We start from the raw sequence: 22,004 nt of genomic DNA on the forward strand, positions 1-22,004 counted from the left end.
CCGTGCGCCGCGAGAGGGCGCTGCGGGAGCCCGCCTGGGCCCGGCCGCGCCGCCGCCAGCGGGCCCGGCGCTGCCGCTGCGGCCCGGGGCCGCCGGCCTGTGCTCCTGCCTGCCTGCCTGCCTGCCTGCCTGCCTGCCTGCCTGCCTGCCTGCCTGCCTGCCTCGGGCCCGGGCGGGAGGTGCTCTCCTCTCTCCCGGCTGCCCTGCCTGCCTGCCCCCTGCCTGCCTCCGGCCCTGCCTCCTTGCCTGCCTGCCTGCCTTCCTCCAGCCCTGCCTGCCTGCCTCCGGGCCGTGCGGCTCTCGGCCCGGGCAGCAGCAGTAGTTTATACTCCAGCCAGAAAAGCCAACATCAGGCGTTAATTGTTGTCTATAACAAATCCCCTCCCCTCTCCTCCTTCAGTCGGCGATGCGGGGTGCGGGCGGGAGGTGCTCTCCTCTCCCCACACGGTGCTGCTGCTAAATGCAGAAGGAGAGGAGGAGAAGCCATCGCGGGCGAGCAAAGGAGCTTTTGTGTCCACGAGTCCCTTGCTGGGCAAAGGGCTCAAAGACGCCTGAGCAATCCAGCCTCAGAGCTCCTCAGTTCAGTGGTGCCTGAGCAAGCTCAGCACTTCCCAGGTGCTGGACTCCACAATCCTGCATAAAGCATAAGGAAGATTTTCAAAGGAAAGTGGGGTCTCCAGAATATACTCTACTGAAGAAATTGAGCAAATGACAAAGCCAATATTAATCAAAGTATTGGTGATCAGAATCAGTCTCTCTGCTGGAGCTCAGTATTTGCTCTAGGTGTTCTGGTGCTCATTACTGAAGCCAAATTTTAAATTAGCATGGATTTTTACAGTTACCAAATTAGGCTCCATCATGAGCTTTCATTAAAAATACAAGAGCTGGGTACTTGGAGCAGATTAGCACTCTGCTTTCCTGGGATATAACAGTGTTTACATCCACTGGGTTCCTATAGTGGGTGTTGATAGGAGGCAGCAAGGTTTGGTATGTGTTTCTGTAGAATGTAAAGGACTTAGAACACCAATATGGTGAATTAAAAAAAAAAAAAAAAAAACCAAAACAGCAAAATAATTACATTTATTTGCCTTAACCTAATCTTTTTAACCATCCTTTGCAGAGAGAATGTAAATAAAGAAAAGTATTCAGTTGTTTATGACAAATAACAAGAATACATTGTCTAAAAGCTAATTTTTTCAAGTCTGATGTTAGGTTTGTTATTTTTCTTTTTTCTTTCTGACCTCAATGAACCTGGTACATCTGTCACTGTTGCACAAGCTAGATCTGTGCATGCAACTGCTAGGCATGAGCAGAGCTTCATATGAGAGACAGTGATACTGGGAGTCCTGGTCTGATCCATCGTGGGGACCAGGGAAATTAATCCAGGTGGATGGTGCTTTTAAGCAGTGCTTCACTCACAAAATTCTATAATCAGTAGCTCATGGTGAATGAAATCTGTAGCTATTTCTGAGAGTAGCTTAAATGTCTGTTACTTGCAGTGTGATTTGCACCTTGGCAATGTAATGTAATAGACTTTATATCTGATGAGACTTTTGTATCTGAGGAGACTTTTATACTTCAAATACGTATCAGAAATTGTATTGTTTTCTTCATGAAAGCATATTGTGGAGCTGCACTCAAGGACAGCAGAGAGTGATATAAGCAACACTTTGGCACAACTTTGGCAATCCTCAGCCTAGTGACTGCTGTCTGTTCTAGCACAGAGGGATGGCACAAAGGAAACTAGAAGAGACTCACCAGTTTGCCAGCCTGACTGAAGCCAAGCTCTGCACCTGCTTGTTAGAGAAAGACCTGTAGACTGTAGAGCTGCCTGTGCTGAGAATAAATGGGAAAAGGAGGGGGGGAAACGCAACTTGCTGTCCTGCTAGAAGTCTCCTCATTTACAAGAAGAGGTGTAAGCATATTATGTGCGTTGCTGCAGATCCCATTTCAGGGGAACACATCAGCACAGATTTTGTGCACTATACAGGTGTCAGCACAGATTTATTCACATCGACTCTAATAAATGCACCTTTGATGAGCAGCAGTCAGTTCTCCCCAACCCACTTCTTTGGTACAATACAAAAGGCTACTCCACTGCACTCCCATGCTCAGCAGAATGCTAATTCTTGGGTACTGAAGGAGTCCCCACACCTGAGCTGGTAGAGAAATCACCCTCAGTCGAAGAGCTCAGTCTAGGTGTACAGGACCCTTCCTTTAAGGATTAATTTTGCTGGAAAATGCAAAAGGTTTACATTTCTGATAAGTAATTATACTTGCATTGTTGCCAGAGCTGAAGCTTTGATGGTGAGGTGGGACAACTGTGGGCAAAGAGAATCACAGACAATCTCTGTGAAGCAGATCCTCTTGGATAAATCAACCCAAGCCAAACAATGAGGATAAACTGCCATTCAACTAAGTGTGCTAAAAGAGCTCAAATATGAAATTGCTGAGCTACCAAAGCAGAGCTTAAACCAACCACCATCTCAAGGAGCAAAAGTGAGTAATGTGATAGGTAGTTGTATGAGTGACAGAATAAATAAAGCAACAGTTTCTCTGGACTGGTGGTAAATTTGCAAATGGAGTTTCCAAGGGCTTATGTTTGGCTCAGTGCTGTTCAACCACCTCTGTATGTGACATGTCAAAAAGTGTGAATACTGGAAACGTTTGCAGATGATACAAAATTATTCACAATAATCAAAGTTAAAGCTGACTGTTGCAGGAGGAGCTTGTAATACCAACTGACAGTGAAGTGCCAGATGAAATTCAATATTGACAAGTACAAAGTAAGGCACTTAGGGAAAAAATAACTCTACTTATACAAGTGCAGTGACAGTCTCTAGATAGAAACACTTAAGAAAGATCCTGGGTAACTGAAATTAAGGTATGAGGCTTTTGAAAACATCACTTACTGCCCTGCAACAGTCAAAGGCAAATTGGATAGTAGGAGTTGCTGAATGAGGGAATACAATAAAGTAGAACAGAAAATAATATTACAGCACTGATCTGATAACTTTCAAAAATATATAGAACAGGTAGCAAGGATGGTCAGAGTTTTATAACATTTTTCAGGAAATAATAAATGAAATCTTTTCAGCTTGGAAAGAAGACTACCTGAGGGGATTTGATATAAGTGTATAAAATCACCAATGGCATGGTGAAGGTAAACATGACAAGGTTTATTTGTATTTCTTCAATGCAAGAATCACGGGTAACAAATAGAATTATCCTACAGTAGATCTAAACCATAAGGAAGGAATTTTCCACATCATGCATTAAACAATGAAACTTGTTGCCAAAACAGCAACTTGTTCTTGCACAAATATGTTTAAAAAAGGCTTAGAAAAAATCATGTCATATAGGACCAGTATTAAGATGAAATACCCACCTTGAACCTGTAGCTCAGAGGCTTCTGAAAGTATTGATCATCAAAAGCCCAGACCACTGTGTACTGACTGGCCCTGTCCTTTTGCACTTCTTTAAATATCAACATGGGCTGACATCTGAGGTCAGGTTCTGGACTGTAGAGACCTTTAATCATAATCAGTAGAGCATTTTCATTTGAAGGAATGGGAAAATATATCCTGGATATATTACGCAGTAAGAGGCAAGGAAAGGGTATACTGGAACCGTATGAAAAACAAGGTCCCATTTCTCTCTACCTTCTATTTAAAAGTTTGTTTGGGACAATTTTGCATTGATAGCAATGTTGTTTTGATCCTCATAAAAGGACATCTGCAACTCAGAAAGGTTTAGTTATGATTCCTTTAGAAGATTAGGTTGTTCTAAGGGGAGCTAACTTAATTCAAAGTGTCATCCATCATGAAAAAAAAAAATTTGAGAAGATTTTTTTGTTGCTGTTGTGGTATGGTCTCAGTCACACCATCTTTCCTTACACCAGAATATACAGTACTAAGCCATCAAAACAAAACTCCCAGTCCAGTTCTGAAAGCAGCAACATCCTGCTTGCCTCTGAAGCCTCTCTCCAGCATGGCTGAAAGTCAGGGTGGCCATTCATTTCCATACACTTGAGTGTGTGTGTGCTTGCAGATTTGTGGCACAGGAGAAAATCCAAGCCAGAGAGAGAGAGAGAGAGAGAGACAAAATTACATTCTTATGTGTTTGTTTGCAGGCCCTGTCAGGGTTCAGATGCAGTAGTTCAGTAGCACAGTGTCTGCATCCAGACTGAATATGGGGTTCAAGACATAAAGTAGGCAGTTGTTGAGGGCACCACACAGTTGCCAGCAGCCAGATGTGGGCTTGACAGCAGGAGGAAGCAAGTTCCTAGGCCAGCACGAATTCAATTTTGTTCAACTTGCTGAGTCTCACGTTGCACTGCCTGGTCTGCAAACACGGGAGGCACATTCCCAATGGAGATAAAACCACAGATGGAGCTGTTCTTGCTGTCCCACTTTAACACACAGGTTTCATGACCACATCTGAAGACATATTTGACACCTAGACAAAAGCCAAAGACTTTCAGATTTCTTAGAATGAGACACATGCCCATCCTCAGCCCCACGAGCCTTCAGGTCCTGCAATGAATTGTTTGCTAGAAAAACTTAGGTTGCTTTTTGTTCCAAACAGCTCAGCTTTGATAAATGCAGCAGGACTGATCTGTGCTGTGCATCCCTTAACTGAGTTACATGTATAATCCTCCCTGGAACGGAGCATTTACATTCCACTGACCTAGTTGAAAAAATGCATTAATTTTAATTTATGCAAAATTCTCCGAATAGAAGAGTGAGAGGAGAGAGGCTATGTCTTACTTGCAGTCCTTGCCTGCATGGAGCTAGAAGTGAAGCCAACTTTTTAATCAGGATTTTTTGAAAATACTGAAGCATTTCAATGGTCGTCTTGTTCATATAAATCCAGACAGAGCTTTTTTATCTCCCATGTATCTCACACAATCATGAATACAAAATGTGCCATTAACCTGTCGCCTCTCCACTGCGTGGTGCCTCTGCCTCTGGAGACCCTGGGGCAGTGGGGCACCAGGGACAGGTTAACACAGACTTCAGCCAGATACCTCGTTTCAATTCCCCCTGTTGCACACCTCTCTGGAGGCTGAGAACTTTATTGTTGAAGAAGGAAGTTAATGGTGCATGTTCCTATATCATCTGACCTGAAAAGCCCCACGAGCATAGTTAGCCCACAGCCCAGCCCCAGTGCTGCATCTCTGTCAAAGGATAAATGGCCAGTACGTTGTTAGAACTGGTTGTGTAGTCCAAAATTTGACTGTAGGGTCACTTCATCTCTCTCAGTAAGTCAAACACAACAAGTACATGTACAAATGGAGGGGGGTTTAATATTGCCTCAGCATGGAAAATCAGAGGGATAGATGTCCTCATGTTAGAATTCCCTTTAGTAAGGATTACTTTGGGGTCTTGACTCAGAAATGTTGCTGCTACTGCAGCCAGCCAGCCCTGTTTCCACATGGGAGGTTGTCAGAGCAAGGAACAGCTAGGAACCATCATTTTTTGCTCAGCAGGCTTTTTGGCAGCTCCCAGCATTGCTATAGTCAGTGTGAAGTAAACCAATTAAGTAGCTTTTCATGCCAAAATGGCCCTGGAAAATAAGGGCACCACAATAGCTCAGTCATCTTTTTCTTTACTCCTGCTTAAAGGGTAGATTTGGGGCAGGTGAGCATGAGGTCCTTTCTCTGTCCTTGGAGGCTCAAACCCAGCTTGCCTTATTCATGCTGACAGCCCAGCAGTGACTGAGGGGCTCTTCTCTCTGTGCCCAAAGCAGGAACTCTGCGAGCCTGAACAATGCCACAGCTGTCCACAGGAGCCTGTATGTGACCTGAGGGAGCAGCTCAGAAAACCACTGATCTGGGGACATGTTCAAATCCAGACTCTGCCATGAGCCCTCGCAGAAACATCAAAGGCAGTCCGTGCTCATTTGCTGCACAGCATGTTGTCTCATGTAGTCCTTGACAGCTACCATGTAAACACAGGAGCCACAACCTGAGCAAGGGAGAGGATAAAAAGTAAACTGGAACTGTGTAATTCTTACATCTCCTTATCATGTAGTACCCCTGCTGGTTTTAGTCTTGTATCTTTCTTTGGTTCAAATTCACCTTTGTTGTAACTCTAATGAAAAAAATGTCCCTTGTAGATGCAATTAAGCATCTGTGTTTATTGGAGTATCACAGGGATGAATTTTATTACTAATGTGTAAGGGCAAGAGCCACCATGCTTTCAGGAGATTGCTGCCCACCTGACCTGGTATTTTTTCTTGGTTGGTGGTATCTTTAGCTTACAGTAGAGCTCATTTCAGATGGAAAGTACTGTAGATGTTTCGCTCATTACCAATGGAAATGCGATGGTGTGTTCTCAGTAAGGCTCTGAATGTGCTTATCTCCAGCTGTTTAACGACATGTATTGCTGAAGAAGGGCAATCCCTACACCAGACTGCAGCTGCTCTGAGAGATATAGTATCGTAAAATGCAGACAGTGATTTGTGACAATCGAGAAATTTTACTTCTTTTCCCCAGCCAAAAAGCATTCATTTAGCACTGTACCTTATGCAGAATGAAAAAGCTTTTATGAAAAGTAACTTTTCCTATTTTCTAATAAATGAATACTGATAATATAATGGGTGCAGCATCAGGCAGGTATAAAGAAAGAAAGGCAAGGAAAGCAGGAGGAATAGTGCCCAAAGAAAGTACCCCATCAGCTCCCAGAATATTTCCAAAGATTTATTTGGTAATTAAACCAGCAATATTAATTTCAGATATTAGAACCCAATTGTCAACTTCTCAAGCCTAGATAACTCACAAGCTGTCAGATGTCCTGAATACACATCCTCTCTCACAAACTTACATCTTCTGCAGCTGTGCTATGAAGCAGTCTTAGAACAATTGATTCAAGACAGAAATACAGCTCTGCAATAATACAGCTTTTGCTAAAAAGAAAATAAATATAAAAAAGTAATATCATCTCTCTGTACAAATTAAAATTTGGAGAACTCTGTCAGAATAAAGAGAATTTTATTAAACATATCTTCCAGGCATGGAAGTGTTGAGACAAGACCAGAGTGGTTCACTGGCATGAGTAGCCATGGCTTCGTAAAAGCAGTCTGCAGCTGGAAATATTCTTTCAGAAGAATCTTTATTTTCCATGGAATTGCTCATGATCTTCAGGAATTTGATTAACTCCTAGTTTATATGGATTTGCTATTATTAATCTGGTTTGTTTTAACAATCAACATGTTATTCTGTAATATCGCTCTAGAGGCAAAGCTGACCAAAGACTTTCTTGAGAGAGAAGATTGTTCCAAGGTTTTGAACATGCCTGGTGTTTTGTGCCATCACAACCAGACACCAGCTGAGAAAGCTGCACAGAATCATGGGTGTTCTCTTTCACCAGGTAGGATTGCTTCAAATAGGGGCAGTCCACTGCTCTCTATGCAGGGTCTCCACCAGTACAAGCACTTGGTGAACCAAACTGGAGGTGCTGGTAAATGTGTTTTGAGGGAAGAAGTGATCTATCAAGAGACTGGCAAGGCTTTTTATATGAACTGAACTGACCCAATGTGATCTTACATCTAGGAACAAAATTGTCCCTAAACAAGTGTTTTGTTTGACTTTTGTTTGCCACCTTTAGGACAGGCTGTTGAATATCACAAGGGTTTCTGGCATGGTAGCCTCATTAGCTTGATGCAGATATGTTAGTCCCTTTCTTCTCTTCTCGCTATTACTTTAGTTCATATTTATGTGAGCACACTGGTCAGAAACTCCTTGGGAATAAAGCTTTTATTCTTTTTTTTTAATAAGAATTAATCAATAATTATCCATTCATTATTTCCTGGACCATTTGGGTTACCCATGTTTAATCTGATGGGTGAATTCATTTTATGTCAGTTCAGCTGTGTCACATCGTGTCACGTTTCTTGATGAGGTGAATGAAACCTTTGAAATGAGATGTAACAAGTGAGGAATACCTTGTTCATACAGTGGAGTCATTCTCAGGTTTGTATGTGACTGACTGTTCAAATGATTACACCCAGGCCAGTGCATCCAGCCACCACAGGGTGAATGCAGCATGTCAGCTGCACAGAGAATAAGTGGAGTTTGAAAATGTCATGGCAGACTTGGCCCCACTGCTTTGAATGAAACAGCTCCTTTTTACATACCTTTTTGTAAGAAAAAAAGTTACCTGGCCCTAAAAAATGATCAGCACTATCATATGGTTATTTGCTTTTATGTAACAATAACTTCCTAAAACCTGTTAAATTACTGTTTTCACCACTGAAATTTTGTTATCTGAATGCACTTCCCAGGATAGCTGTTACCAAAAAAAAAAAAAAAATTAAATTGAACAAAGTTAAAAATTGAAAACTGAACTGGTTCAGAAGGAGGTTGTTTTTTTTATAAACTTATTTTTGTATTCTAATGCACAAGCATGCCCATCAACTATTCATCCTTATTTCAGCAGTTATGGTACACAGAAACTTTAACGTGCCAGGACCTCATTGTCCTTTCCTTTAGTCTTCTGTCCAGGCTGAGCTTTAGCTTCTCCTTTTTGTATTTTTCTTCATCATAGATTTGTTTTATTTCTGTCATCATCTTGCTAACAGCTCTTACTTAGATGTAGAGAAAAGTAGGATCTCACCCATATGTTTATCTTGCTGCTGGGAATTATCTGAATAGAAAACAAGCACAAGCAACACTCATTTACCACGAAAAAGCAAGCTGGAAAGTGTCAGAGAGCTGCAATGAATGAACTCCTCTTGCTAATGACTAGCTGGCCTTGTTATTAATATGGTTATAATAATGTTAAGCTTCTCTATTAAGTCAGCAGACAGGGGCTATTGGTTACACTTCATTTCTAAGAAACAGGCCCATCTTTCAATTATGTTGTAATTCATGGTGCCTTTAAATGCCTGGAAAATGCAAGTTCAAGAACATCTCATTGAAGATGCTGCAAAGTTTAACTAGAACAAAAATCTCTGTTTAGAAAGACCAGCCACATTTGCTGACTTGTGATTCGTGTCTTCACTGTTCCCAGATGAAGGGAAGAAATTGATTACCCCTTTGCAGATTTGGAACAAAAATTCATAACAAATAAAACTGAAAGTAAGTGAAGATCATCCTGAGGACATGAAGTTGTGTTCTTAAAATCCTCTGCCAGAGCCCTCAAAATGCTGAGTTACCTTGTTGTGCTCAGCAGTAACATACTGGTGTGCAGCTGCAATTTTGGTGTGCCTGTCAGCATCAGAGGAGAGGTGTTAGAGCACCTTTATCTTCCTCATGCCTCTGGTCCAAGGGTGCATTTTCAGTCCCTACCTATTTCTGGGGCAGAGATATGGTGCAGTCCATTCTGAGGCTGTGGGCCTCCCAGAGGAGCAGGGCAGCAGGATCCTCATATCTCTCAGGTTTCTGGGTGTGTAGGGAAATAGTGTTACCTCAAGGATGCTCCTGAACAGTGATGAAAGCAAAGCACAGCCCATGCTGTTTGCATCACTGTACATATCTGAGCTCCCAGCCTTGCCCAGGTCCCAGCAGCACTGCTGCCCCTTCCTGCTGTGCACACACTGTGGGGACTGGCTCCAGGTACAGCCTGCATCACCATGCCTGTTAGGGAGAGAAGCAGAGTCTTCCTCCCTCTTGGTGTTCTGGTCAGTTGCTCTCTATGTCTTTTACATTTTCTTTCTATTGCTCCAATGAGATAGCTCAGCTCCTGCCAGCATGGCAGCAGTGATTTACTGTTCACATTGCGGGTAGGGACAGGGCCTGAAATATGTCCCTTATTCTCCCATCTGTTGATCTTTCAGCTCCAGTGACTTGCACTGCACTGTGGACACGAGAACACCTTTGTTTAAGGTCCAGCTCTGCAGGACTTACGGGAAGAGCCCTAGTTCCAGGCAGTGGGGGCTGTTGTTCAGCTAGTAACTGTAGGGGTGTCTGTGATCATTTCTGACACTCTCAGGACAAAGCACTGGCTGCAGAGAAGAGCCTGCAACATTTCATCTCCCTTTTTATAATGAAGCAGCCTTTTGAATTTGAGAGTGACTGATATTCATGACCTTTTCATCTCAGAAGTAAAGGACTGTATTTAAAATATATTCTGCCTTCATCTTGGGATGTACAGTGAACTGACCTGCCCTTGAAAACAGGACTTCAAAGGACTTCACTTCCCAGGGTCTTGGTCCTGTGAAGGGAAGTAAGTTGGGGATTTGATCACTTCAGGTAAGAAATTTCACGAGGGATCAGGAGTAAGCAGTTTCATTTTCTATCTTGCTCAGCTGTGACCATAGCCAGGCATGCTGCATCTCAGGCTGCTGATGGCAGCCCGTGTGCAGGTCCCACCCCAGGACACAGGACAGGACTTGCCCTAGAGCCAGCCAGGTTACAGTAATGTGTAGCTTGTTGTCCTCCCAGTGTGTCTTGTACTGCCATTTTGTGGTGGGAGTTGTCTCAGCCTCTGACAGAGTTTGAGAGCTAGTTCTGGCAACAGATTGTCCTACTAATGGATTTGAAATGGATTTGGGTTGGAAAACTGAAACCATGTTTTGTAGAGCCACCAAACCTTTGCATTTGCCACAGCAAGAGGAGGAACCCCTGTGTAAGGTGCACGGGAAATGCTTCCTTAACAGGGATGAAAAATTAATTTAAGATATGTGCAATCTCCCTCACAGACTTAAAAAGACAACATGTACAAATGAGCAAGAGGGTTGAGGTGTTTTAGTCCCAGCTGCAGGGCTCTTAATTTCCTACATACCTGAATACAAACAAATATCTGACAGATTTAATTGCAGGTTTGATTCCAGTTCTTTGTAGGATATAGCAAGGCCAGGATTGTTGCTTGCAGGCTTATGAAAATTACAGCAAAACACAATTCTCTATTAAATGATTGAAAAAATTAAAAAATAAATAGAACCAAGGAGTCAGAGAAGATGATCATAGCAATCTTATTATTATAGTGAACCTTTTTAGCTTTAAAATTATGATAATATAGATATTATTTTCTGTGCAATAGAAAAATGTCTGCTAAGCTTTATTATTTTCATTATATCACTAGTAATGCCTAAACAAGGCAGAATTTGTTTCTTCTCTACATAGCAGAATGGAGAACTGCAGAGGTGCAACTAAGAAGTAAATTAGGTTGATGATATTTTTGCAGATTTTGGCTTCATTTAGTGTACCTCCTTTTGCATGAATGCTCTTTTGAAGCTGGAGCTCTGCAGCTGTATGTAGGCACAGGGAAAAAAAAAAAAAGAAAACTTTCTCAAGTATATGCATTATCAATTAGTCCTGAGGCTCATCTGAAGCTGTTGTACCTACTTAGGCAGTGTTTGAAGAGCTTTCATATCATAATGAATTCATGTACCCTACTTCATTTGAATACACGGAGACACCTTTTTAAAGTGCATAATCCTGAGCTCTCCTCTTTTGTTTTGCACATCAAACAGGAAGGTAGTTGGGATCAGTCCCTGTTCACACTACCATTATGAGGGAATAAAAACTACTTCAGTGAACTCGCTGCAGGGGTGACACCTCAGGATGCAATGTTTGGTGCAGTGAGAAGTGTCCAAGGGGTTAATCCAGGGACCCTGATGCCCAGACAGGCTGGGAAAAAGGAGAAAAGCCTGCTGCAGACTGTGCCAGAGGTACCTGAGCAGGTCCAGCAGGTCCACCTCACTGCAGATAAAGTAGTTGTGGGTGATGAAGAGCTGACAGCACTGCTCTCTCCTGTGCAGGGGATTGTGGATGGTGAACCATCTGGAAGGGGTGGCTCTGGAGCAGCGTCAGCAGAGCCCATGCTCGTGGCTGTCAGAGACCACTTCTGATCATGTACTGCCTGTGGCTGATTTGTGAAAGTGAGTGCAGTGCGTGCAGCCCGTGCATGAATCTAGAGTGTGCCTGCCCGTGGAATTTCACCAGCCATAAATGACAAGTCACAACCAGGCCTGCCAAGTGTTGAGTTCTGTGAGAGCCCCTAGACAGGATCCACACCTGACAGGCCCAGGCTTTGGAGCGTTTTGAACACAGTTTTTAAGCCATGTTGTCCACAGCTTGATGTTTTGCCCTTGGCAACCTGCTTGAAGAGGTTGTCTAACAGATCTCCTTCCCTATGTGTGCCCCAGTGCTCTCTTTTTGAGCTAGTGGTATCCAAGCCTTCCTAATATCTTTCAACAGACTTTTTCTCATCACAAAAATGAAGGATGAGAAGTGCTACTTTCCTGTACATTAAATTAAAAAATCAAGTAAAAATTAAGTAAAAGTTAAATTGAAAAGGACAAAAAGTAAAACTGCACCCTAGACCTAGATAGACTAAAGTCATCGTGCTTGTCAGGGGACAGATCCAGATGAAATCTCATCCATGCAGATGAGGCTGACACCTTCCCTGTGATCTGAAGGGAGAACAAGGCTAGAAGATCTCCTGTGACAAGGAACAAAGCAGCAGCAAGTCTGGCTTGCACAGGAGTCTGCATGGTGGCAAGCTTGCCCCAGCAGACTAGTTAAAACCACCTCAGGTGCCCCTACACAACAGGGCTGGCATGCCAGGAAGCTTCACTCTTTTGAAACAGTACTAACATCAGCTTGCCCCTCAATCCACACTGTGGTTGCCCTCCTTCTAAAGGAGAAAATCTTTTCACAACCCCCTTGCTCCCCTCCCTGACACTGCCCCTTGCCGTAATTAAATAAGGGACTAATGGAACATGTCATGATGGTAAGTGCTTAAAAGATTTGTCTTTCTGTCTTCATTTGAGACATTTTAGTATCAGCTAGCAGTTTCTAGCCATCATGATAATTTATTTAAATGATTTATGTGGAAAAACAAGACATTCCACAATACCTCTAAGACGCATCCTGGAGCGTGGCTGTTGCTGGCTAACACGGCCTCGGGGAGCAGAGTTACTCATTTACACCTTGTACTTCTCATCTCTGCAGGGAGGTGATTACCCCTGACAACAACACCCCTTGCCAGGGATTTTAAGGATTTCTGCTTGAACAAATATGAAGTTACATGGAATTTAAAAAGCACAGTGCACAGGAACAACATGAGAAAGAATTGTTTCAACAGTGCTCAATGCTACAAAAGGAACAGAAAAGAAACAAAAAATGTAAACAAACAAACTTCAGGAATAGATTTCCCCAAAGTAAAACCAAAATGTTTTTAAGGACTTAAGAACAAAAAATGGGGGAGACAGGGACTGATTAGTCTGTGGCAGTAGTCAGACAGTAGACTCTACCCTGTCAAAGCTTTCAGGAGCATTGACTGAGAGCTGCTGCAGAAAGTACATTTTTGACCATAAAACAGTAGCGAGCCATTCTGCAAAAACATGCGAGCAATTTATGGGCTCACCATTGCCTCTAGAACTGCCTGGTTTATCCATTTGCAAAAAATATTGCCAGTTAAGCAAGACTGCAGTGTACTAAAAGTTGACATATCCTATTTCTGGAGCTCTTCAGTGAGCAGTGCCATCCATTCTTCTCTGGACTCAGTGATATCTCTGCAAGTTACATTAATTTACAGCCTTAGAGTCCGATCCCAGTCACCTCCAGCTTTACTACAAATGCCTTCCCAATACCAAGGATGTGATATATGCAGATATATTATGACTTCCTTGTCTGCACGCATGGATCTAAGGGGATGTTGAGACTCGTTCTCCTGGCCAGTTGAAGTCAAAACAATGTTTAGCAATTTCTGCCTTGCAGATACTGAGAGCAGGAACAGAGCACAATGGGCTGGCTCTCCTGGACCTGGGCAGGGAGGGTAGGCTGAGTGGAACAAGGGGCAGGATGCTCAGCTCACACCAGGGCCGAGGGAGCTCTCCCATGCACCCACCAATACATGTGTTCAAGCTTGCTTCCAGTATGGTTGTAAGGTGACACTTCAAACACCACATCAGAGGGCTCTGGACAGATCTTACCCAGCTGCCCTCTGTGTATACATGTTTTCCAAAAGTCAATGAGTAAATTAAGACCTTCAGCAGGTGACTGTGACTTTATTAAGACCTTGAGCCTGTGCTGCTACAGTAGGAAAGAGACAGGCAAGTGGGTATACACTGCATGAGGCAATGAGGCACAACTCATTGATCCAGGAGGCACAAGGGAGCATTCTACCTTCTGTCTGTTTGCAGTCAGGGTGAGCTATCAGGGCTGAGGGGAACATAATAAGTAGGAGTACTCCTAAATCTAAAGAGCAAGTTATTTTCTCCCAGGGTCCAGGAGGCCTGTTAAGTGTTACAGAGGGCACAGCCTGTCAAGTCACTCAGCAGATGCAATGCCTTGCTACAAACTCTGCCCAAGAAAGGGATCTCCACACCAAGGACAGAGAGGACAAGCCTGAAGGGAGCATGTCCTTGTTCTCCCGTTCTCTGCTGGTGTAGCTTTACTGCTACAACCTGAGCCAGCCCAGCTGGTGCTGCCTAGGTGGTAACATGCCCTGCAACTTGGGTAAATGTTTGCCCAGTGTCTCTCCCCATGTTTCCCCCAACCCCAACCTTATTTCTCCATCTCTGTGAAATTTCAACAAAACCCGTTTCAACAAAACCTTGCTAGGCAATACCTGTTTCCCAAGGCCACTGCCAATGTGAACAAAGTTAAACAGCCTTCCATTCAGCTGGAGACCTTGTCTCTGAAACATTGAAGGTTCAGGCATTTGTTCTCATTACACTTTGCAAGGCACAGGCTTTCTTAAAAGCAGTAGGTTCTAATAGACTTTTTAGCTTTGATGAAGGGGTGTTTTTTGATAATGAGATACCCAACTCAGAAATAGCTATTAATTATTCACTGAAATACCAATTACAACCTCGGTTGCCTCACTGCCAATGCTCCATTGTAGTCTGCAACCTCCCTGTGAGGGGAAGAGAAGGGGCAGACACAGATCTCTTCTCTGTGGTGACAGTGACAGGATCCAAGGGAATGGCCTGAGGTTGTGTCTGAGAAGGTTTAGGTTGAATATTAGAAAAAGACTCTTCACCCTGAGGAGGACTGGACATTGGGACAGACTCCCCAGGGCAGTGGTCACAGCACCAAGCCTGACAGAGTTCAAGAAGAGGTTGGAGAATGCTCTCAGGCACATGGTGTGACTCTTGGGGATTTTTCTGTGCAGGAACATGAACCTTTTGGGTTCCTTCCAACTCAACATATTCTTTGATTCTGTGAAGAATTGGTCTCTCTGTAAACAGACACTCCTCAGGTGACCAGATCATGATCCTGTTGGTTTAGTGGTTTTTTCCCATTTAGTTCAACAAGACAGGAGGAACCACTTTGTTCATTTAAGTTACTAGCAGACAAGTCTACCAACTCCATGGAATTTACATCAGTCTCTGATGTCAGAACATTTGATTTCGTGCATGCTGGCCTAACTTAGCAATAATCTGAGTAAGTAGGTGAAGTCCAACTTATGTCCATTATTTGCAATGATAAATACCTGCATTATTTGTCATCAGAATACTGATTGCTGCTTTATAGGTTCAAATGGGAAAATCACTAGCAATAAAATATCATTATGTCTCTAGCTGAAAGTTTGATAGCTGATAGGCAGTTTAGAATATTAACCAGTACAAATAAAAAGTAAAGAATACTCTGAGAAGATATCCTAAGGACAACTCTGGACAGACACCAAAATGAGGTGAAGAAATAGGTGTCAAATAAGTACTAAGCAGGAAAAGCAATAGGCCTGCTTTTACTATTAGCAGAGTGTTTTGATTCAGATGCAGTAATAAAATGACATTTGAGAGGATGGATAAAAACCAGAAGTCCTGGAAAGGTTGTCTTAGGTGACAGAAGGGCTTGCTGATTCCCCTAAGAGTCATATTCACCTGTAAAATCTTATCATCTTAACATTGTTGGTTTTTTGTTGGTTTTTTTTTTAATAAACACAAATGCTTTTTTACATTTTTAAACAGAATTAATCTTTTATCTGTAAAGACTAATAGCTGGTGGAAAACTGAGTGATCTCTAGGAATATGGGCTGTAGGGGAGGTCCAGAAGGTAAACCAAAACCACAATTTATGGAGCTCACAGTGCTTAGTATTATTCTTCTGTTTGCATACATGGCCATAACTGGCTTTATCTTCCTTTAACACACTACAGCCTATGAGATACAGCACTTTCCTCTTGCCATGCTGTCTCCTGAGCATAGACAATGCTGGAGATGATGACTCCTAAAAACTACTGACATGGCCTAAATACTGTGAAATATTGTATTTTCTTTGTCCAAACCAGGAAGAAAGTCAGGATTGAAGCAAGCTGACATGTCTGGCTGAAACGGCGTGGTCCTGTTCATGGAGTCTGGACTGACACAACCATTGAAGGAAGCCCAAGAAGAAAGCATGTGATAAATTTATACCCACAAAATCATTATCAAATAACAGCAGCGCTGCTGTGTTCTCCAGTTTGGAAGGAAACCATATAACCACAGATTTGATTGAGCTTCTGCTGGGAAGTCAGTGTAATCATCACCTTCAAAACAGGTCTGTTGTCTGTCACATAGAGACAAATTGCTTATGACACTTTGCACTGTTCAATTATTCTTACTATAACAAGATTGAAAAGAAGTTTCTCAGGGTGCTTTTTATCCCTTTCCTTCCCTGTGCAGCACTGGTGAGAGTGCTTGGCTTTAGCATGTCTTTTTGTCTCCCTATGTTGAGGAAGTTATCCTTTCCAAGCAACTGGCCCTGAGGCTTTTTGCATCACATGTTGCTGCACAGGGACCTTAGGGAGCTGGCCACAGGCAGGTCAACATGAAAAAAGGTGGCAGAAATCTGCAAGATGTCATTGGCTTCAGCTCTTCTATCAGCACGTATTACACAAAGCAGAATTTGCCCTTAATATTCTTTTGTTGTTCTTACATCAAAGGGCTAAATTATGCCCACTAATATGTGTAAGAGGCTTTTCAGTTATCTTTCTGATGCAAATTATATCATTTTGCATTATCCACTGATTTTCTGTGCTTTGAAAAGTACCGCAGATGTTGAGCAAAGCCTGTACATCAGTTCTCTCCTCCTCTGAGAACAGCATTCAAGTAAGCAAAATTGAAAGAGTCCTGTGGGAATTCTCGTTTAGCTGTAGCTCAAGAGGGAAACCAGTCTGGGCTTCAGAAAATCTATCAGGTATTTGATGAAACTGTGATTAAAGAACTGGGTGTGCCCAGCTCAGCACCTGGATTTATACCAGGTCATCTGCAGCACATGCATTTTCTGCCCTTGGTAGATGCCTATATTGAGCACAGTGCAGTGTTACATTTAGCAGGTCCTTCAGGTCCATTAGATGACAGCCCAGTGTGAGATCTGCCCTCAGCTCTCATTGCACAACATGGAATAAATTGTATTTGATTGTGGCAACATGCTGACAATGCCGAGGTTAATGAACTAACAAAGAATACTTAATGAAGTCAAATTATGAGTGATTGTTTTACTAGGTGACATTTAGGATTTAGAATAATCATTACAAAGTAAAACCTCTATCCACCTCTGACCGGGCTCTTGCAGAGGTACATAACATTTCGAAATGCAGTTGAGCTGAGAAAAAGCAAGTACCCAAAAGGTCTGCAAAGCAACATCAGCCAAATGTGATATTACTTACTGTTTTTAAGGAACAGTGACAGGAAAGTATGGGGACAAAGAAGGAACTATATCATTACCCTGCCTGGTGTTATTATCATAATGTAAGTAGATCACCTCTCTGGTTGTGCCTGTGCTAATTCTCAGTAACATGGCTCATTTGCAAGTTCAAGCTTTTGTTAGTCTGTAACATAGCCTGGGACTGTAGTCTACAGTTATTAATTAAATGGTGGTTTCTGGACCGTATCTTATTACCCAGTCAGATATATTAAATTATGACAGAAGACTTCTCCAGAAGTCCACTGAGGTCACTCACAGAGCACTGCCAGATGGTCAGACATCCAAGACAAGAGGAGCCTTTTCACCCAATCCCATCTATCCCTTTGAAAGTGTGAAGTTCTGTCAAACTCACTCATTCCTTAGCTTGTGAAAGTTAGGGAAGATGTGGCTTCGTAGGACTCTCCTTCCTCCTGTGCTGAACACCCTACAAGGTTGCAAGGGGCCATAGGCAGGCCTTGATCACACATCAAAGGGCACAGTATGAAAGGCACCTGCCAGAGCTGGAAGAATCAATGTCAGCTCTTTTTCTTTGCCAAAAAGACTATTGATTCTCTATACTTACTCCTGTAACTTGGCTGACAGGTTCATAGGACAGCAAGAATCTCAGCTAACAACACTGCTGCTTCAGCCAGTTGTTCTTAATAACCCTGCCAAGGAAAGAAGATTTATAGACAGGAGCTGAACAAGGCAAGGAATATTTTTTTCTTTAATGTAAGAACATCTTTCAGGACAGTTTGCTCAGGTACCAGTTGTCTCATTCTTTTCCACAAAGCTGCAAGAGTACAGTTTCTCTGGAGTGTTTGATGGGTGAGAGGTGATGTATGAAGTAGGGTAAGAGGATATACATAAAGTTGGTTGGTCTGTGTGTTCCCTCATATAGCAGCAGCTGTAAAATAGCAAAGATTCTTAAATCATCACCTTCTAGATTCACAAGTAACCCATTTCCCCTTGAAGTTAATTAGAAAACTCTTGCTGATCTGTATGCAGGCTATACGCTTAATACAGTCAAGGCTTGTCCTTCCATACATCCTCATTACCTAAGGCCATCCTCATGGCCTCTGTTTGGCTATTATTGCCATGAGCACACATTCTTCTTCAAAATTAATAACCAGGTCTTTCCACATGACCTCTCTGCTTTGTCAGACATCTATATCCTGACCTGCTGCTTCAGAGACACTACGAATTCTGGCAGAATGCACTGGCAAATAAAGGCAATATAACAAAAATAAGAATTAAGGTGATTAGTTGGATATTACTGCTGTGGTAGAATGTATGTCACAAGAAGGAATGTGCCATGCTGACTGTAGGATAGCTCTGATTTACTATACGTTTAAACCATACCTTAAATGTTCTGTGGTTTTTAGGATGTCTGTAATTTTTTTCCTCTCACCTAAAGCACTCCCTTCTATCCATTGTCTTTATGCACCCTCTGTCCTCCAGAGAATATCTGGTGGAAATACCAACCAGCCCAAAGCACCACACAGGCTGGCACCTTGGGCTTTACAATGCTTTTATGGGAGCTATAAAGAGGACACCCAAAAAAGAGACATAAATGAGATAGTCTGCACATGCTTGTTATGTGACTGTGACAATGCCAGATGATGGAAATAGGTATTTGTCAAGCTTTACTCATCAAAAAGCAGCAGAGAGAAGACCAAGCTTCTTTAATTTTTTTCTTTTATTTTTGTAAATCATGCTTCAGTAAACCACATGAGTAAAAGTCTTGTTTATATTGAACTTTCAGTCTTATCTATTTCTTGAACAGCATCAAGCAGGTAATGTTTGGAGGATTTCTGAGGACTTAGAGCTTCTCAATTTGGTCTTCCATCATATATTCCATACTGGAACAAAAAGCCAGCACCCTTGGCAAGAAAAAATCAGAGTCTTGTAAAGACATTACGCTTCTTGAATTCTGGCAATGCACTGAGTAGGAGTGGGCTTTGAACTCTGAGATGACAAGGTGTGCCTGGTTAACTTTAGTGCCAGGGGGAGGGAGTCCCCTGGAGACATGTGCTGCAGAAAGATAATTTAATTACTAAGGTGTTTTTAGGCTGAAACACCTTAATGGTGGATTAGACTGAAATACAGTCATAGAATGTGCTAACAGGTGTAGGAACCAATTAAAGAAGAAAGGGCATTTCTTTCTGTAAGTACAAATCTAATTTTTCGTTATTCTCTTGAATATACAATATAGAAATCATTCCAATTTAACAGATAGGGATGAATTCTAAATTGTGCCTGAGTCTCTCCCAGTACTAACCAATTATTTCTCCCTTTCTCTCACCCAAAAGCCTTAGGCTAGTTTACAAAAAATAACAATATTCTAAAAGATTTGGCTGTCACTTTGCTGAACAGTGGTTTCTACATAATAGGACAGAGTTCACAATCAACCTTAATAGGCCTGTGGTAGAAACTATTAAATACCCCAGTTAGGAGTGAGATGGAACAGTCCCCAAGGGACCTTTGTGCTCTGATCTCACTGCCACTGGAACAATAAATAAGTGCATAGCCTGTCACCCTGGCTAATAACTCCCAGAGACAGGGGTTACATTACGCAATGGGACTTAGCCTATGTTTCAATGATGTCTTGCTACTAAATTTGCCTTCCTGAAAGGCTTTTAATGACTACAAGAAAAAAAGAGATGTCAGACTCGAAGCCTATGACCCAGCAGTCTGGGTCTTATGACAGCCAGCACTAATCAAGCATAGAAGAATATTTTTTTAAAATAATGTACCAATATCTTTTCTTTGGAGGGGAATATGAATTATAATTGTCCTATGTACAGGGAGTACAAATATTTCTTGACCAAGCAATATCCTGCACTGTACAGGACACTGCAGGGGGTCACCAGGTCCCCAGTAACCATAACAAGGAGGAACCAGAGGAAGGACAAAGATTCAGCATGCAGTGTTATATGTCATGTTGTAAGGCCCCAAAAAACTCACTCAATGAGACTTTTAGAAGGGCTTACAGTTGTTCATGTACTCTGAGTTAGGTGCATGGGAGAAATACTGATAAGATATTCTCAAGAGTTCAAAACAGAAAAAATGCCCCTAAAACTTTACTGGCAACCTTAGACAGCCAGAAAAGTTTGGCAAAAGGTTTAGAGCAGCATTCAAGAAACACAAAACACTTCTCAAAGCAATACCTTCACAAGCTCTCAGCCAGTTTGACTTTAAATTGATCAAAAACTCCAAGAAGATGGAAGTATTAAAAAAAGGAAGACAGAAAAGAACAAATACAACTACCAACTCCTACCAAATCTGAGGTTCTAACCCCTGCTTGGAAAAAAAAAAAATTAGAAATAATTTAAGTTACAACACTTCTCTAACACCTTGTGCATTTACAACCCTCAAGTGTTTTACAAACATTAACTTACTGCAGACCGCAGAAGAGCTTCATTACTTTTTCCCTGCTCTCTATTTTACAGGTGAAAAAACAATGCAGAAGTGAAATGTCTTTCCCAAGATCACATATGTTCTGCCTTGCAACCACCAATTTTGATGCTCCTGCTCATACCACTATATCACACTGACAAGTTAGTGATACTCCCCAGTGTGAAATGGTCTTCTGGGAAGAAAATGTGTAACCCATCAAATATACAGCTTGTTTACTCTTGCTTATATTTAAAGTACCTCTTCAAATAATATGTTTTCAGTGAACAATTTGAACATCTCATGATTTATACCATTAAATCACGCTAAGATATTTTTTTTAAGTCAAATCTAATTAAATTACTGTTAACATCAAACAAGAAGTTGAGCCAGTGATTCATGGAAGGATTTATCTCTGTCAGATTTGCAGTTAAACATACTAAAAATTGATCAATTTATATATGTTTTGCTCTAGTTAAAAATATCAAGGTTATAAATTCTGAACATTCACCATACTTGAGGTGAGGAATACCAGTTTTAGGAGGACAACAATCAGAATAATCTTTCTTTTTGCACTAAAAAGCATTTTTCTCCACAACCTGCGTGTTTAACCTCTGAGATTTCTTCTTCACAAAACACATAGAATTCTATTTTATTTGTGTTTTAGAGACCATCAAGAGGCAGGGCACCTTCTTTTTCTTTTCTTCAGTGAGTGACTGCCTTCAAAATCACTTTAAGGCATGAAATATTTCTTTGTGAGTTTACAAACCTCCTCCAAAAGCAGCAGAAATGCCAAACTAGCACCTTCAAAACAGGTTGGTTTTGAGGCTGTTTCCATATTTAGGTGTCTGGTTTGTGGTGTCTGGAAAGAACCTGGTTCAAAGGGTGGATTTTCAGCTTGACATGTTTCCCAAAAGATTGTGTATATTTCTGTGTGTAGTATGTGTGTGCCTGTGCACAGAACTCTCTGAGTGGGGGACTGGTTTCCGCTGTGGATGTTCCCAGTCCCCTTGAATGGAATCAAACTTCCAGATTCCAAGTCTTGT

General features: G+C 42.0%; 1 long non-coding RNA gene across 2 annotated transcripts in view; it reads left to right on the forward strand.

The window, feature by feature from the left end:
- Positions 1 to 175: 175 nt before the first annotated feature.
- Positions 176 to 22,004, forward strand: part of LOC135302702 (uncharacterized) — a 35,016-nt gene continuing 13,187 nt past the window's right edge. The window contains exons 1-3 of one of the 2 annotated variants that reach the window (XR_010364264.1): positions 176 to 2,499; positions 16,187 to 16,434; positions 18,166 to 18,271. This is a non-coding gene — a long non-coding RNA (uncharacterized LOC135302702). Of the gene's footprint in view, positions 2,500 to 16,186; positions 16,435 to 18,165; positions 18,272 to 22,004 lie in introns of those variants that run through there. The other variant, XR_010364263.1, reaches the window with a different exon arrangement.

The sequence above is a fragment of the Passer domesticus genome, chromosome 6 (assembly GCF_036417665.1).
Source record: "Passer domesticus isolate bPasDom1 chromosome 6, bPasDom1.hap1, whole genome shotgun sequence".
NCBI lineage: Eukaryota > Metazoa > Chordata > Aves > Passeriformes > Passeridae > Passer > Passer domesticus.